General features: G+C 28.8%; 1 protein-coding gene across 1 annotated transcript in view; it reads right to left on the minus strand.

The window, feature by feature from the left end:
- The window catches only part of plh (pasang lhamu), a 52,472-nt gene extending 49,310 nt beyond the window's left edge, over nt 1–3,162 (minus strand). Inside the window, exon 1 of the mRNA XM_065498368.1 lies at nt 2,899–3,162. The gene's annotated coding sequence lies outside the window, so the exon portion shown is untranslated. The remainder of the gene's footprint in view (nt 1–2,898) is intronic.
- Nucleotides 3,163–6,000: the final 2,838 nt, after the last annotated feature.

The following is a 6,000-nucleotide window of genomic DNA, read 5'->3' on the forward strand; positions in this document are numbered from 1 at the left end:
GTAGTCTGAGTATAAGACGGTAGTCTGAGTATAAGACGGTAGTCTGAGTATAAGACGGTAGTCTGAGTATAAGACGGTAGTCAGAGTATAAGACGGTAGTCAGAGTATAAGACGGTGGTCTGAGTATAAGACGGTAGTCTGAGTATAAGACGGTAGTCTGAGTATAAGACGGTAGTCTGAGTATAAGACGGTAGTCTGAGTATAAGTCGGTAGTCTGAGTATAAGATGGTAGTCTGAGTATAAAACGGTAGTCTGAGTATAAGACGGTCTGATTATACGACGGAAGTCCAATTATAAGACGGTAGTCTGAGTATAAGACGGTAGTCTGAGTATAAAACGGTAGTCTGAGTATAAGACGGTAGTCTGAGTATAAGACGGTAGTCTGAGTATAAGACGGTAGTCTGAGTATAAGAAGGTAGTCTGAGTATAAGACGGTAGTCTGATTATAAGACGGTATTCTGAGTATAAAACGGTAGTCTGAGTATAAAACGATAGTCTAAGTATAAGACGGTAGTCTGAGTAAAAGACGGTTTCAACATTTTTACCCACTGTACTTAAGTTTTTTGATAACTGTGGTTACAAATATTTCCCGATTTTCTCAGTTTTAACTTTGTTTGACTAATAACAAATGTATGTGTGAAACAAAAAAATAATGGTTTAAAAATCATGGCTGACACTGAAGTTACATATGCATTTTAATTTAAAAAATTTTAAAAAGGTGATTTTTCGGAAATTTTTGTGGAAAAATTACTTTTTTCTTTTTAAGTTATTTAAAAAATTTCTAAGAAGGTGTATCAGGAATTTATACTTTTTAAAAAGCCAACTTTACATTAAATATTCTAAATGAAAACAAATTTCAAAATTTTTGATACCGAGAGGACCAGGTCCATCCAAAATAACGCCCATTTTTTATATAAAATTCAATATTAGGCCAAAATTCTCAAATCGCATAGTCGATATCAAAATAAGATAACCCATTTCAAATGGCCAGATATGTTCTTAATTACCTTGTAAAGTGTTCCGATAAGCCCGCCCCTGTTGTGGATATGATAGCCAAAAAATTAAAAAATCTCATTTTTGGGATTTTTCAAAACTTTTTTGGGAATTGCGGGATTCCTGAATACAGATTTCAAAATTTGTTTATATTTTTCCATTTTTAATAGATAAATCTACAGAACTGCAAAATTTCATTAAAAAATATTGATAAATAAAAATTTAATTTCAATTTGAAAAATTTGTATCTATGCAAAAACTCAATAATAAACATTTTTTGTCATATTTTTCAAAAAAGTATTTTTGAAAAACAAACAAAATCCCCTATCCATTGATATATAACATAACCTTATGTTTTTTACGTGGCAAATTTATTAGGACAATCTTAACAACTCGCAGAGAATTTACATAATATTTGGATCCGCTGTTATCAAAATACTGGAATAGGGTGAGTAAAAATGTTCAAAATTTTATTTTCAAATGCGAATATCTCCTAAGTTATAAGAGATAATTCATACATACATATGTAAATTTTTGGAAATCGAACATACCCGTGGTGTCTTACTTTGGGAACACGTGGCCTCACGCCTGTTGAGCACTCTTCTTTGAGCATATCAAAATTCATTTAAATTGGAAGTTACATATTTATTTCCCTCTTTTTTTCTATACCACTATTCCCTGCCCAGAGGGAGATTCTGCTTTAAATTTTAAACATTTTCAATTCCCTTTAGACTCAGAGACAATTCAACATATTTTATTTTCTAGAATTCTGATCTGTTTTTTTTTTCAACCATTACTGTTGATATAATCAACAAAGTCAATTAACGCAATAGAATTCTAAAATTGGCAACTAATTTGGCGGACACTTTTCTACACATATCGTGCCTAAAAAAACGGTAGGGGCTATTGAAAATTGTTACGTCCGAGCAATTACGACTTAAGTCTCATCGAGAGAGATACACATGCACTAGATATATTTAATACAAATAGATCTATTTTGATAAACAGTTGATGGCGCGTAATTTAAAAGCTCTGGTAGTTATAACAGCAAATTTTATAGGTCATGGCTAAATGTAAGTACGTAAGTATTAAAAGTGTGTATTTATAGCAAGTTCAGCCAAAAATGGCTTGTGTAATGCGCAGTTTTTGTCTAAACGTGTAAAATTATTTCAGCCAAAACTACATAACACACTTTGGCTAAGAACTTAAATACAATATAAAATAGATTGGTAAATTGCCTCAATAAGAAATCAATTTCGTAAGCACAATAATTTATCAAATACTCAAACCCCTAAGAAATTCTTGGAAGGAAGAACATAAATTAATAGATTTTGTCGTATTAATGAAAATCCAAATAAATCAAATTTATTTGTTATGACTCTAACGAATTCATCAGCAATTGTTGTAGAAGAAATAAAATGAAAAACACATTTTCAATCACTTCTAAACGAACGCTACGCACCAGTTCTTATGCGGTCACTTGTATTCATTCATTTACGAAATAAATCATGAACATGGCACGTGATTTAAATTTAGAAATGAATTAAATACAACTAAATTTTATTTTATTTGATTTGATTTTTTTTTCTTTATTAATGCACAGACAGCTGGTTTCATTTATTTATGTAGTTTTTGCAAATTTTTATGATTTTTTGTTAAATATTTTCATTTTTATAAATAAATTGTGCAATCATTTAAATTAAGGCACTTATAAATAATTTATGAACATGAGTTTTTAACTTTGAAGCACTTGAACAAAAAAAAAAATTCGCATATTTTTCAAAATTACCAGCCTACTCTGGGTAATTGAGCTAAAAACCAATTGAATTTATGTAGTTGTTTGCATTTATATTTTAAAAACTTTATATTTTTTAATTTAGTTTATTTTTTTTACATCACACTTACTTGTTTAATAAATTTCTTGCGTAATGTTTTCTGTTTAACATTAATTATAATTTTTTTTGGAGGTTTTTTTCTGGTTTAAAATTTTTATTATTTATTTTTCTAATTACAACTATTAATTTATGCTTTTTTTATGGATTTATTTTTATTTATTTGATTTAATTTTGTATATTTTTTCGTTGTTTGCTTCTTTTTTATAAACAAATAAAAAAGATGCAATTGTTGTTAAACATGCCGTCCGAAATTTTAAAATAAAACTAATTTGGTTGAAAATCTGTTTCAATGTCAATGGCACGAACAAATTTCGAAATTTTACATTGAGATTTTCAAAGAAAATGCATTCAAAAAGGAAAATGCAAAAACTAGAGTGACCATTAGATATTCAGAGATTTTTTTAATTGATTGTTATGAGAATATTTTTAAAAATGCAGGAAATATTTCTTTAGTTTAGTGGGTAAATGTAATAAGTCACTTTTAACAAATTTTACAAGAGACACAAAAATTCCCTTATTTGTTTTTTTTTAATGTTTAGGTTTAGAAACTTTTTATAGTGGAAATAATTCGGTAGCTCTTGAACGATTGGAGATATCTTAATAAAATTTCTCATAGTCATCAATGAGATGTTTTTGAGATGACTCATATTTACATGAGCTCTAGTTGAATTTGGGGCTAGTTGGACCTAATTAACGGGTCTACAAAATTTTTAAAAATCACCTACAATTTATGTCTTATATGTTTTTACACATACAATTTTTTGAAAATGAGTGAATTCACTTAATTGTGAATAAATTCGAAAATAATCCATCGATTTTTATGATCGATATCTTATCTTCTTCCTCTTACATGTGGCTTTGCGATAAAGCTGAACAATTTCTGCCGTTTTCGATTTTTCATGATTTTTTTAAAACAAAAAAATAGCTATTTTCACGTAAAAAATTTATTTATAATCTACACCACCATAGGGGGGAGTATAATGCGTATGTACAGATGTTTGCAACGCCCAAAAATATTAATCACGCTGCTTAAAGTATACAGATCGACTTGTAGTCACTTTTTGAGTCGATTAAACGATGTCCGTCCGTCCGTCTGTCCACGTAAACATTGTGCGCAAAGTACAGTTCGCAATTTTGAAGATTTTTCGATGAAATTTGGTACATATTATTTTTTTGGTCCAAGGACCAAGCCTATTGAAAATGGCTGAAATCGGGCTGTTATTTCACCTAGCCCGCATACAAATGTCCTCCCGATATTGGACTTTATCGGTTCTTAATATTTAATTTATGTAGGTATCTACACAAATTTCACTCCAAATAAGTTTTATATATACTAAATTCATGTTACCAAATTTTGTTACGATCGGTCCATAATTAGTCATAGCTCCCATATAGACCCGCTTCGGAAAATCACTTTAACGTGCATAAATCTCTTAAAAATATTAACACAATTCAACATAAATAACTTTCATATAGACATAAATCACACGACCTTATTTCATGGTGATCCATAACTGATCATAGCTCCCATATAAGACCCACTTCCGAAAATAAGCCACGAATATAAATTATTGATATTTTAAAAGAAAATTTTTTTTGGAAAAATATTTACTTAGTGTAGGGTATTTCTTACTAGTTTTGATTCAATTTGTTATTATAACTCCGAAACTAATGAGTCGATCAATCGAAAGAAGAACATTAACTACTGAATTTTATGTATATCAAACAAAAAAGTAAAATTTTGTGAAAATGAGCGAATTCACTTAATTGTGAATAAATTCGAAACTGATTCATCGATTTTTATGATCAATATCTCATTTTGTTCCTATTGCAGGTGGATTTGAGATAAAACAACAAATCTGAACAATTTCTGCAGTTTTCGATTTTTCATGATTTTTTAAAACAAAAAAATTTTATATTTTCACGTAAAAAATATATATTTTGCTTCAAATTGTTATTATAACTATGAAACTACTGAGCCAATAGAAACGTAATATAATATGAACATTTCTACATAGGATGGGAAAATTTTTTCATAATTCAATCAATCGAAAGAATAACATTAACTACTCAATTTTATGTATATCAAACAAAAAAGTAAAATTTTGTGAAAATGAGCGAATTCACTTAATTGTTAATAAATTTGAAAAAAAAACCATAGATTTTTATGACCGATATCTCATTTTGTTGTTATTATATGTGGGATTGCGATCAAATAATAAATCTGAACAATTTCTGCCGTTTTCGATTTTTCATGATTTTTTAAAACAAACAATTTTTTTATTTTCACGTAAAAAATATATTTTTTGCTTAATTTGTTATTATAACTCCGAAACTACTGAGCCGATTAAAACTCAATATATAAACAGATTAGAGGGTATGTAAATTTTGAACTTTTCTATGTTTACTTCAATAATATCGGACTTTCACTTTTTGAGTCATCATAAATTATGTGGAGAAATATCTAAAAAAATTCACAATTTTTTAAAAAAAAATTTAAAAAAATCCATCCATAGAATGAAAAATTTTACCATTTTTGTACTTAAATAACCATGATGTATCAAATCTATATAGTGGTTAGTGAAGCCTTTTTTGGCTTTTGGCCTGTGTTATTTGGTTAAAAAATTCGTGGTGTTATTTTATAGGATCATTTAGATTATAAAGGATCATTTAGAGTGTAAATTTTATACAGTAAAATGAAGCCAACAAAAAAAAACAACAGTTTAGGTTTAGTACAAATTGAGCACTGTACGAGAGAACAATTCCAATTTTTATTGTTGAAGTAAAATTATACCTAACGATGTAATATGGGCCAGAGTAAAAATATTTTGGAAATTAATTTGCCATTTCTAACCGGCGTATCCCACTGACATAAAATTTCACACATGTAAGGGATGTGCACTCGAGTTTAACTTTATACGATCGACCTCACAGACCCCTGATGAGCGGCACTTAGGGGTCTCAGAGTAAAGCACTTCACACATGCAACTTTTTTAAATGCTTGTAAATTGTTTGTGATTCGGTAAAAACCAAAAAAAAAAAAATAGCATCGTCAGGCCTATTATAAATCAAATAAGTAAGTATGGTTGGTAAAGCACGAATACCTTACACT

The sequence above is a fragment of the Calliphora vicina genome, chromosome 1 (genome assembly GCF_958450345.1).
Source record: "Calliphora vicina chromosome 1, idCalVici1.1, whole genome shotgun sequence".
NCBI classification, from domain to species: Eukaryota; Metazoa; Arthropoda; class Insecta; order Diptera; family Calliphoridae; genus Calliphora; species Calliphora vicina.